We start from the raw sequence: 13,529 nt of genomic DNA on the forward strand, positions 1-13,529 counted from the left end.
TGCTTGAAATATTAACTTCAACTCCTGGAACATCTCATATGCTCCATGACGTTCAAAACATCGTTGAAGTCCCGGTTCTAAGCCGTAAAGCATGGCACACTGAACAATCGAGTAGTCATCAACACGCGACTGCCAGGCATTCACAATGTCTGCAGTTGCCGGTGCAGGTGGTACACCTAGCGGTGCTTCCAGGATGTAATCCTTCTGTGCAGCAATGAGGATAATTCTCAAGTTACGGACCCGGTCCGTGTAATTTCTACCATCATATTTCAACTTTGCTTTCTCAAGGAACGCATTAAAATTCGACGGAACAACAGCATGGGCCATCTATCTACAATCAACATAGACAAGCAAAATACTATCAGGTACTAAGTTCATGATAAATTTAAGTTCAATTAATCATATTACTTAAGAAATCCCACTTAGATAGACATCCCTCTAATCATCTAAGTGATCACGTGATCCAAATCAACTAAACCATGTCCGATCATCACGTGAGATGGAGTAGTTTTCAATGGTGAACATCACTATGTTGATCATATCTACTATATGATTCACGCTCGACTTTTCGGTCTCAGTGTTCTGAGGACATATCTGCATATGCTAGGCTCGTCAAGTTTAACCCGAGTATTCTGCGTGTGTAAAACTGGCTTGCACCCGTTGTAGATGAACGTAGAGCTTATCACACCCGATCATCACGTGGTGTCTCGGCACGACGAACTTTGGCAATGGTGCATACTCGGGGAGAACACTTTTACCTTGAAATTTAGTGAGAGATCATCTTATAATGCTACCGTCAAACAAAGCAGAATAAGATGCATAAAGGATAAACATCACATGCAATCAATATAAGTGATATGATATGGCCATCATCATCTTGTGCTTGTGATCTCCATCTCCGAAGCACCGTCATGATCACCATCGTAACCGGCGCGACACCTTGATCTCCATCGTAGCATTGTTGTCGTCTCGCCAACTATTGCTTCTATGACTATCACTACCGCTTAGTGATAAAGTAAAGCAATTACAGGGCGAGTGCATTGCATACAATAAAGCGACAACCATATGGCTCCTGCTAGTTGCTGATAACTCGGTTACAAAACATGATCATCTCATACAACAAAATATAGCATCACGTCTTGACCATATCACATCACAACATGCCCTGCAAAAACAAGTTAGATGTCCTCTACTTTGTTGTTGCAAGTTTTACGTGGCTGCTACGGGCTGAGCAAGAACCATTCTTACCTACACATCAAAACCACAACGATAGTTCATCAAGTTAGTGCTGTTTTAACCTTCGCAAGAACCGGGCGTAGCCACACTTGGTTCAAATAAAGTTGGAGAAACTGACACCCGCCAGCCACCTGTGTGCAAAGCATGCCGGTACAACCAGACTCACGTAAGCGTACGCGTAATGTCGGTCCGGGCCACTTCATTCAACAATACCGCTGAACCAAAGTATGAGATGCTGGTAAGAAGTATGACTTGTATCGCCCACAACTCACTTGTGTTCTACTCGTGCATATAACATCTACGCATAAACCTGGCTCGGATACCACTGTTGGGGAACGTAGTAATTTCAAAAAAAATCCTATGCACACGCAAGATCATGGTGATGCATAGCAACAAGAGGGGAGAGTATGTCTATGTACCCTCGTAGGCCGAAAGCGGAAGCGTTTATCAACGCGGTTGATGTAGTCATACACCTTCATGATCTGTCCCGATCGAGTATCGAACGTACGGCTCCTCCACGTTCAGCACACGTTCAGCTCGATGACATCCTTGCCTTCTTGATCCAGCAAGATGGGCGAAGTAGTAGATGAGTTCCGGCAACACGACGGCATGGTGACGGTGTTGGTGAAGAACAATCTCCGCAGGGCTTCGCCTAAGCACTATGAAAACTATGATGGAGGATAAACTAGAGGGGGCAGGGTTGCCGGCACACGGCTTGGTGTTTCTTGATATGTTTTGGGTGCTAGCCCTAGCCCTCTATTTATATGTTGAGCCTTGGGGGTCGAAACTTGGAGTAAAAGCCTCCACAAAGTCGGTTTCACCCGAAAGGCAAGAGTCCTTCTCAGACTCCAGGGCCAGATGCCAGGGTTCCCGACGTCTGGACCCAGACGCCAGGGACCCTGGCGTCTGGCCCCTGGACTCTGCAAAACTTCCTTTTGTGCTTTCCAAAAACCTTGTGGGCTTTCCCCTTTGGCCCAAATAAAGTGTTCTCGTACCCAAACATTTCGGGAAACATCCAGAACCCCTTCCGGTGAATTCCGGAACCCTTCCGAAGACCAAACACTATTATCCCATATATCAAACATTATCTTCGGACCATTCCGGAGTTCCTCGTCATGTCCGTGATCTTATCCGGAACTCCGAACAACATTCGGTTACCAACATACATAACTCATAAATACTATATCGTCAACGAGCGTTTAAGCGTGCGGACCCTACGGGTTTGAGAATTATGTAGACATGACCGAGACACTTCTCTGGTCAATAACCAATAGCGGAACCTGGATGCCCATATTGGCTCCTACATATTCTACGAAGATCTTTATCGGTCGAACCGCATAACAAGATATGTTGTTCCCTTTGTCATCGGTATGTTACTTGCCCAAGATTCGATCGTTGGTATCTCAATACCTAGTTCAATCTCGTTACCGGCAAGTCTCTTTACTCGTTTCGTAATACATCATCCCGCAACTAACTCATTAGTTGCAATGCTTGCAAGTCTTTGAGTGATGTGCATTACCGAGTGGGCACAGATATACCTCTCCGACAATCAGAGTGACAAATCCTAATCTCGAAATACGCCAACTCAACAAGTACCTTCAGAGACACCTGTAGACCACCTTTATAATCACCCAGTTATGTTGTGATATTTGGTAGCAGACAAAGTGTTCCTCCGGTAAACGGGAGTTGCATAATCTCATAGTCATAGGAACATGTATAAGTCATGAAGAAAGCAATAGCAACATACTAAATGATGAAATGCTAAGCTAACAGAATGGGTCAAGTCAATCATATCATTCTCCTAATGATGTGATCCCGTTAATCAAATGAAAACTCAAGTCTATGGTTAGGAAACATAACAATCTTTGATAAACGAGCTAGTCAAGTAGAGGTATACTAGTGACACTCTGTTTGTCTATGTATTCACACATGTATCATGTTTCCGGTTAATACAATTCTAGCATGAATAATAAACATTTATCATGATATAAGGAAATAAATAATAACTTTATTATTGCCTCTACGACATATTTCCTTCAAGTTATATATATATAATAAAGAGTAGTTTGAGTTTTGCTTCTTTACTTTCTTGTTTCAATCTTAGCAATAAAAAGAATGAAAGATCATATGCTAATTCCATGGGGAGTAATAACTTCACATAAAAGGGTATGGTTAATAAAGTTTATTGGAAATTAACAAATATAGCATTGGTCATTGATGCAACTCATGCAAGATTAGTAAAGGAAGAGAGGATTCACATATAAATACACTATCTTGGACATCTTTTATGATTGTGAGCCCCCGTCAAATAGTTGATGTTGGACAAGGAAGACAATGTAATGAGTTATGTTTGCTTACATTCACATAGAAGTTATATTGTCATGGATCCTCTACGTGGTGCTTACTTATAATGTTTTGCTAGCCAAAACTTCATACTAAGTAGAGATACTACTTTTACATCCAACATCCTTAAACTCGGTTTCTTGCCATGAGAGTCCGCCATATCTACCTATGGATTGAATAAGATCCCCCAAGTAAGTTGTCATCGGTGCAAAAGCAATAAAAATTGCTCCTAAATATGTATGATCTTTTATTGTAAGGGAAAATAAACTTTGTATGATCTTGTGATGGCAAAGAATAAAAGCAACAGACTGCATAATAAATGATGCAATCATAAGGGGCAATATAAAGTGACGTTCCTTTACATTAAGAGCTTACACACCCAAAACTAAAAAGTGCATGAAAACCTTTGCTTCCCTCTACGGAGGGCCTATATTTTACTTTTTGGTATCTACATTTATGCAAGAGTCAATAGTGATAACCCCTATTCCATTCTTATTTATTCTCCACTTGGCAAGCATCATGTGGTAGGGAAAGATCCAGGCGCATATATCCAGTTGGATGTTGGTAATCATGAGTTATTATTTTTGAAATTATCCTTGAGGTAAATAAGTTGGTGCTACTTCTTGATCTTTCGTTGATTTCTCCCTTGAAGAGGAAAGGGTGATGCAGGAAAGTAGAGATAAGTATTAACCTTGGTTAAGAACCAAGGTATCAATCCAGTAGGAGGAACGCAAAAGTCCCCACTAGATGCACCTGCACAAACTAACAAACACTTGCTCACAACGTGAAAAAGGGGTTGTCAGTCCCTTCACGGTCACTAGCAAGAGTGAGATCTGATAGAGATAGGTATAAAAGATAAGTAAAAGTGTAAAATAAAGTAAAGATAAATAAATTGCAGCAAGGTATTTTTGGGTTTTTGGTTTTATAGATCTGAAAATAATATGATAGAAATAGACCCGGGGGCCATAGGTTTCACTAGAGGCTTCTCTCTTGAAGAAAGCATACAGTGGGTAACCAAATTACTATTGAGCAATTGATAGAAAAGTGCATAGTTATGATGATATCTAAGGCAATGATTCTGAATATAGGCATCATGTCTGTGACAAGTAGACTGGCTCCTGCCTGCATCTATGTTGGTGTACGAAAATAGGGGTGCATCTTTGTACCCCTTTTCCTATGCACGGGCAGTCAGAGCCGCACCCACGGCCACACCAAGTAGAATGAGGGAGGTGAGCCAAGGTTAGATCGAATCCCATGACAATTAAAGCAACACCAAGGCCAAGACCACAATGAGCAGAGGGACGAAGCAAGTTCCCCCGTCAAGACCCTTGTCGGGACATCTCGCCCAACACCAACAGAGCGAGCCACCCTTGAGCCCACGGCCCCCAGTGCCATCATCTGTGTGGGGCCAGGGCTCGGGAAGGCACCTCTGTGCTGACATGCAGATCTTTCTGAAGACATATTCAAGATCAGATTAGAAGACGACGATTCTCGGCAAGATCCTTGCCAAGGAAGGCCACCAGACCCCCGGCAAGATCCTTCCTGGGGACGACAACATGCCACGGCGAGACCCTTGTCGGGCCACCCGGAAAGGCCCTCGCCAAAGACGCTGGCAAGGCCACCGCCAAGCCCATGTCAACCAAGCTTCCACGCCGTTCACATGCAGCTGCCAGCCCAACCAGTTGGGCAGGCACCTGCGTGGCAACATGCAGCTCCCAGGCCGACTCATCAAGCGCCTGCGTGGCGGCATGTAGATCTTCGTGAAGGCTCCACCAGCGCGCCAACTCAGCTGCCTACCTGCCTACATGGCACCACACGCATCCCTGGCCGAGGCGTGTGTCAAAGCGAGGAGGAGCAGCGACGGACGGGACGGGCCTCACCCCCGTCCCCAATAAAGCAAGAGGACACCTAAGTGATGCATTAAATGCACCTTGTCCTGTAATACGAGGGATAACCTCGTGCCACTGTAGACCTTTCCACCTCCTGTGTGCCACTGTGGCAACCCCTTTATCCTATAAAAGGAAGCCCGAGGCGACAGGAGAGGGATTCGGCTCTTTCGAACCACACGCTGACCACAGCTAGTTCGAGAGCTGAAGAACTCTCAGAAATACACCCACCAAAACAGGACTAGGGTTTTACGCATCCTCATGGCCCGAACCTGGGTAAACGATCCTTGTCCTGTCTACTAGCCCTGCTCTCCTCGCAACCCTGCACCCCGGCAACCGTAGTAGGGATTCTTGTGATCCCATAGGTGTTGTTCCACACCGACATCCTTGGCATGCTAGGTAGGGGCGCAATTGTGAGAATTTGGTCTGGTAGTTAGCCTAGCGGTTCTTCATCGCTTTCGGTTTCTGAGAAGAAGATGGCTGGAGGAATGACGCGTCTCGACGACAGAAAAGCTAAGTCATTCAGAGCCTTGCGTTATTTCCTCTTACACTTAAGGTTATCGTCCTCGGAGATCTGGCCTATGTATGGGAAACCTGCACGCAAGCGGGCCCCCTGCAATTGGCAACGCCTTTGTTCTGTTTCGAGTCCGCTCAACAGCTCAAAGCTGCCGCGTCGAGAGTGGCGGGGTAGCCTTCCGCACCTGGCAACGCTCCTGACTCTGACTCGAGTCAAACTTGACAGTTCGGGCGGCCGCGCTAAGGGCGGTAAGGTGGTTTGCCCGGCAGCAAGCACACCCGGCAGGCCAATGGGGATCCGTCCCCACGACGCCGCCCTGGGTTTACGCGCCAGCAAGCCTACCTAGTTACGTAGGGTGGACATACAAGGAAAAATCGAACAGGAAAATAACATGCATGATACTAAAAAGTGTTGCAGAGTTATGTTACATCAAATTGTTGCTGCAGTTCTAACTAGAGATAGCAATTGTCTTGGTTGTGAACCTGCAGAGGAGATAAAAAAGTGGGATGCCTAATCCCGGCGCTGGCCCTCCACCCTCTGAATTCCGCCGACTCGGCTGATGATGGGCTCGATGCGCTCCCTGAGCGGCGCAAGGTCGATTCCCTCCGGCAAGCTCTCCAGCGCGGCGTCAAAGTCGAGGTCGGGGTACCAGTGCGCCACCTTCGTGAGAACCTTGGTCATGGCACCCTGGCAGAACCTCCGGGACTCATCGGCGAGTGAGGCCGCCCGGTTGGCGTGGAGCCGCTCCAGAGCGCTGAGGACCTTCTCGAAGAACATGGTCAGGCTGCAATTGGTGCTCACGCCCCGCTCTGGGACATACCTCACGTCCGGCATCCCCATGATGGCCAGCTGTGCGGCGGCCTGGTTGGCGATGGTGGCAAGGCGATCGAGCCAACGGTTCTCGCCCTCCACATGGTCCGCGAAGTTGAGGCCCTCGTTCTTCCGCAACAGCTTCTCGGCCTCCAGCTCCTTGGCCAGGGTCCCCTCTCGGGTTGTGGCCTTCGACAGCACCTTCTCAAGACCCTCCAGCTTCATCTTGAGGTCTTTGATGGAGTTGTTGGCCACGAAGAGCTCCCCGGCCTTGCTGACGACTGCGCCCTACGCCTCTGTCAGGGCACTGTTGAGCGTGTCCTTCTCCTGAGACAGCTTCAGGGCCTGCTCCTTCAGCATGTTGCGCTCTGCCTCCAGCTCCTCCGCCTTGCCAGCGTGAACCTGGGCCTGGGCATTGAGTGCCTCCTTGTGCCTCTGCTCCAGCTCGCTGGTCCGCTGCAGGACAAGCTTCTCCACCTCTGCATCCTTGCCATGAAGCTTGGCGGCAAGCTTCTCCTCGCGCGCAGCGAGGTCCTCCTCCTGGGAGTTCAATGCGGCCTCATGCTGGGTCCGAGCGGCTTCGGCGGCCTCGGCCAAGTTCTTCGCCACCTCCTGAGCTTTCTCGATGTCGGTGAGCTTCATGGTGAGCTCCACATCGTGCTTGGCCTGCTCACCCTGGGCCGCCTTGAGCTCCTTTTGGGCCTCGCAAAACCAGTTCTGCGCCTCAGCAACGCGCTTCTGGAGGTCCGCCTCCGCCTTCTCCACCACCGCCGTCCTAGACTTAGCCTTGTCCAGGCGGGCGCGGTGGAGGGCCTGGAGCTTCCGGAAGCTGGCGCCCATGGCGTGGAGGAGCCGCTCTTCCTGCGAGCCGTCGCCGCCAATGATCGGCTCGTCGACGACTTCAAACCCGGCAGCGGCAAGCACCTCATCGTCGAACACCTCTCCCTCAACGGGTGTCCTGGTGCTCGATGCACCTGGAAGGTGGACGAACAAATCGTCACTCACCCTCAGGTACTTGCCGGAGCCGGAAGCAGCAAATGGTCACCAGCCTCCTCCTCCTCCTCCTCGGCAATGGTCCCGCCGGCTTCCCCGGCAGGCCCCTTGCCGGCCTCCTCAGTGGCAGCCTTGTCGGCCTCCCTGGTGGGCCCCTCGGCAGCATCCTCGGCAGCGTCTTTGGCGGCCTCCTCGGCGGCGATCCTCTCGGCATTTGCCTCGGCGTCCTTGGCGATGCCCTCAATGATGGCGTACACGTCCTCTCGGTTCACCAAGGAGGAATCTGGGCGCCAAAGAAGGGGGTGAGGCAAGGCTAGGACCAGGAGCCAAAAAAGGAGGGGGGAAGCAGGGACGAACGGCAAACTGCTTACCTGTGTTAGTACCCGACTGGGAAACGGAAGCCCCCTCCCCGCCAACATTTGGCGTCGAGGCAAAGCCGTCGGCGCCCAAGTTCTCCTCCTCCTCCATGTGCGTGGGCCCGGTGCCTGGCGCCCTTGCCGGGGACGCCCCCCAGGGCGGCGTGGTCGATGGGGCGGCACGTTGGGAGTAGCCCTCTGTGGCTCCTCCTGCTGCTGCTCTCCTCCTACGTACCTGACAAGGTCAACACCAAGGTGTCGTGCCCCTGACACATGTCGACGGGATAAGAGTGATGAACTTACCCTGGGGGCTCTGCCGGGGGCTACTGTCCGGGCTGCTCAACACCACCAATGGCGCCCCCGAAGTACCAGCTGGGGGCTGGCCACCCGCCGAGACCTTGGCCCTCTTCGCTCTCCAAGCCAGCGTCTCCCCGTCCCTGCAAAGATGAAAACAAGTCAAGACAAGCAACACAGATTGAGGCGGCGGAGATAACAAAAAGGAACCAGATACTTACTCGTCGTCTGCCTCCTCCTCTGCTGTCTTCCTCTTCCTCCTCGGGCTGAGGGATCCATGATCAAAAGTAACCTCCATATCAACATTCGCCGGAGGAGAAGAAGGAGGTGGTGTTTGGGCACACACGGATAAAGAAGCGGCGGTTGTCTTCTTCTTCACCGCGGCCTTCGCCGGCTTCTTTGCCGGCCCGGCCCTCGTATGGCGCCCGGACTCCTCCAAGGTCAGCTATGACCGCGCAGCCCTGCCGGGCCAGACCGGCTCGCCGGAACTGGCCCGCCACAGGACTCGCCCCCTCCCCATCGGTGGCGTCGGCTCTGCGGTCTCGGCCTCCTCTGACGACGACCAGCCGGTCACGTCTTCAACCAATGGAGCCTCGGTGCCGGCGCTGCTGGCTCCCCCGACGGCCACCGCCCACTGGGCGAGCTCCTCCTCCTCCGTGGCCGACGCGGCCTTGTCCTCCACTCCGCCGGCGTTGCCAGCCTCCCTGGCAAGTTGCGCCTCCCTCGCCCTGGTGGCAATGTAGTCCATCTCCGCCTGGGAGGTGTCCTGGACAAGCAGCCGCTCGGCGTCAGCGTCGACATACACCTTGTGTAGGGTGTCGAAGAACTGCTGCACTTCAGCGTCCTCTGTCTCCTCCCAGCTCGGGACGGTGCCGTGCGTGTTGCAGTCCGGCATCATGGCGATGATCTCGGACCAAAGCGAGTTGTTGCACAATGGGACCACCTCCGTCAGTAGATTGAACAGAGGCCCTGACGGTGTCAAAACCGGCGGATCTCGGGTAGGGGGTCCCGAACTGTGCATCTAGGCGGATGGTAACAGGAGACAAGGGACACAATGTTTTTACCCAGGTTCGGGCCCTCTCGATGGAGGTAAAACCCTACTCCTGCTTGATTAATATTGATGATATGGGTAGTACAAGAGTAGATCTACCACGAGATCAAAGAGACTAAACCCTAGAAGCTAGCCTATGGTATGATTGTTCTTCGTCCTATGGACTAAAACCCTCCGATTTATATAGACACCGGAGAGGGCTAGGGTTACACAGAGTCGGTTACAATGAGAGGAGATCTACATATCCGTATTGCCAAGCTTGCCTTCCACGCCAAGGAAAGTCCCATCCGGACATGGGACGAAGTCTTCAATCTTGTATCTTCATAGTCCAGGAGTCCGGCCAAAGGTTATAATCCGACTATCCGGACACCCCCTAATCCAGGACTCCCTCAATAGTCCCTGAACTAGGCTTCAATGACGACGAGTCCGGCGCACAGATTGTCTTCGGCATTGCAAGGCGGGTTCCTCCTCCGAATACTTCATAGAAGATTTTCAACACAAGGATAGTGTCCGACTCTGCAAAATAAGTTCCACATACTACCATAGAGAGAATAATATTTACAGAAATCTAATCTGCTGATGTATTCCGTAGCGTGTCATCATGCCACAGCCAAGCCTTTACTTGAACCGTTTTTACTGTCCCACCTCAGCGCGTTTTGCGAGGCAGTTTCCTTGGCACGTCTTATCGAAGCAGAGATCGTGTCCCCTTTATTTACGGGATTCTCATCAATACGGATGTGGGTAACCCAATCGTGCCTGTTGGTGTGTCTCCTCGATCAAAGGCGAGTCCCAAACGGTCACGAGGAGGGCTCTTGGTATTCAACCTCTTATAAAGAGACCAAGGCCTTACTCCTTTATTTTGATCTCAATCGAATTCACCCTTCGCCTCGAGTTCCAACACCCAAGGCCCCAGATTTCAGGCGCTTCGGACCTTCGACGATGTCCCGCTCCGACCTTTGAGGCCGATGGACGCCTTCCTCCGTCACGGAGGAAGACATGCTAAAGCTGAGAGAGGACAGGTTTTTGACTGGTGAAATCTCGCATAGGCTGCCTGCTCACGGGCAGGTTATTCCTACTCCCAAGCCTGTTGAGAGCGTGGTGTTTGTGTCTCACTACCTCCGAGGGCTAGGCTTCGCGACGGATCCCTTCGTGAGGGGGCTCATGTTTTATTATGGGCTGGAATTTCACGACTTAGCCCCGGAGTCCATCCTCCACATCTCATCGTTCATTGTCGTGTGCAAAGCCTTCCTCCATATTACTCCTCACTTCGGACTATGGCTTAAGACCTTTAAAGTAGAGCCGAAGATGATTGAGGGACAGAACGCGGAGTGCAGAGGCGCTGTTATAAGCAAGAATGCTGACGCTCCAGTGCCCAAAGGCTCCTTTCAAGAGGAGTTCAGCTTATGGCAACAAGAGTGGTTTTATATCACAGCTCCCAGGAGCACCAAGTGGGTGGCGCTGCCTGCTTTCCACTCGGGTCCCCTGCCAAGACTGGCGTCATGGGTCAATAAGGGGCTGGACTGGGGGTCGGCAAAGGACGTGCCCCTATTGTAGGGCCGCATCCGAGATCTCCTAGAAAGCGACATCAGTCTGGTCATGGTGATGCAGGTTATGTTAATTCGCCGAGTTCTGCCCTGCAAACGTCGCCCCCTCCACCTGTGGGAGTTCAACCCGGAGGGACCACGAGTTCTCCAACATTTTCTTGGCATGACGCCTGTGGAGATGTACAAATTGTTATTTAGACCACAAGTAGTGTGTCCAGATTCTATGGAGGACGCAGGTCTGAGCTGCAATCGTCCGGATACTCAAGTAAGTAGCCCTGTGCCCAGACACACCATCCGTTCATTTATCACAACATCACCCTTAAAAGAGTTGTCTTTGAAACAGGAGTGGGTAGCGAAGGCGAAGTTAATCAGGTGTCCGGCCCCCCTTCCCGAGACCTCGCCAGATCCCGTGTTAACCAGGATGCTGGAGATCGTGCCTTCGGAAGAAAGCGAAGGGGGGACAAAGAAGCTGCTGCCTCTGAAGACCTGGAGTCCATGGTCTCAAAGCGGGGGAAGAAATCTTCGCCGGAGGGTTCTGTGCCGGGGGATGCTTCGGCTGTATTATGCCCTCAAGGGGATTAGCCCTCCACCGAGCCGTAAGTAGAGAGGGGAGGTTTAAAATGAGAGAAATCCTTGTTTATTTCTGAGGAAAATAACCGAAATTTTACCTTGTAGTTCGGATCTCAGCCCTTCTCAGCAGAGCTCATCTTCGGGGGATCTTCTTCCGGAGATGATGGAGAGCGGAACGCCTCCCCCTGCCGCACCGCCTTACGAGGCGGGCGATCCTGAGGTATCGTCGTGGAGGGTTTCTCCGAATCCAGCGGGGCCGGAAGGCAGTCATACGACCCCCCAAGGCCATCCGTGTCCGGTCTTTGAAAAAGGCCATCAAACGAGTCCGGCACCGCCTGGTGCTCGATCGGATGAACTGAAGGATCTGTTAGGGAGAGCGTCTATCTCAGAGGAACACCGTACGTTGATGGGTACGGTAATTGAAAGGATTTCGTCCGCTGAAAGCGGGTTGCACGAGGCCGTCAGGAGTTTACTAACAGGTTTTGAGGTACGCGAGGTGATGTACCTTTTGACACTTCTGCATATAAGATGCGCCCTATGTAGATAGTAGCCCCTGAGACTCTGTGTGTTGTCGAAGATGACAGCACGCAGAGGATCGTAGTCCCAGGTGTAATTTTGCCGCCTTCCTATGTAGGTGGCGAAGTGTCCGGTGGCCAGCCGGACTGATGAATTTGCCGAGCTAATGCGGCAACTTGACGTGGCAGATGCCAACATCGCGCTTGTTAACAAGCGGCTTGACGAGGCACAAGGTATGTAATTTCTCCGGAGACACCTGGTAAGAGGAGCTTGATGCCAGTATCTTACAGCGTGTGCGCTTGATGTAGATGGGGCCGCTGCCATGGAGAACCTTTGGGCGGAACTTGCCCGAGCCAAGGAGAAAGCCAGGAGAAGTGATGCGGCTGCCGTAAAGGCAATTGAAGAGCTGAAAGCCGAACAGGCTACTCATTGCTGAAGAAAGAAGGAAATGGCCAAAATGGCTGTGAATTTAAAGAACACTGCTGACCGCTGCAAGCTTCTTGAAAAAGAAGATCGGGCGGAGCGGACAGACCTAGAGAAGGCCACTACAGCGGCCAAGGATGCTTGTTCTGCGATGAGAGCGATGAAGGAGGAGCTGCGTCAGGCCGGAGATATCGCGGCTGGAAAGCCCTTTATGCTGCGGATGAAGTTCGGAGATCCTAAATACGCTCCATTAGACCGGATGTGGAGTTCAGCGGATGCATATCTGGATTTAGCTGCGAGTGCCGCTGATGCGGCCGAACATTTCCGAGATCAGAAAGATAGCAAAGTGGAGAAGCTCTTCTGGTCACAATTCACAATCCGGAGCGTCCGCTTCTATTGACCGATCGTTTGGCCGAATGGGCCGTACTGAATAGGTTGTCTGGACTCGCCATGAAGGATGTCGTTAATCATCTGTGGCCGGAAAGGCCAGCCCCGAACAATTATTTTAGCTTGGTGCAGCAGTTCCTTGGTGCCGTGCCAGCATGCATAGAGGGTGCGCGGATGGCCCTTGCCCGTGTCAAGACATACTAGGCGGAGATGGAGGCCGCCGCTGTTGCATCCCAAGATTCGGACGGAGGCCGAATACCTGCTGAGCACTATTTTCAGGAAGTTCTGCAAGGCGCTCGTTTAATAGAGACGCAGTGCTCGAAGGATATTATGTTTGAATAACGTGTATTATTGTAAAACAATATTTTGATGAATTGTAGAAGCTTTTTATACTTGTGACTGCAAGTATTATAATGCCTCATGTGCGGCCGTTGAGGTATATGTGTATATAATCTGAAAGATGGCAGTCGTCGGCTTCAGCCCCCACGCATATAATGCGGGGGTGTTCGCAGAACGCGCATTCTCACACTTGACCCAACGTCTTGGTCCATGAAGGAGGTGATAGCGCAGCGAACTAGGCAATCGGACTATAATGCTTTATCA

This window comes from Triticum aestivum, chromosome 3A, assembly GCF_018294505.1.
Source record: "Triticum aestivum cultivar Chinese Spring chromosome 3A, IWGSC CS RefSeq v2.1, whole genome shotgun sequence".
Lineage (NCBI taxonomy): Eukaryota > Viridiplantae > Streptophyta > Magnoliopsida > Poales > Poaceae > Triticum > Triticum aestivum.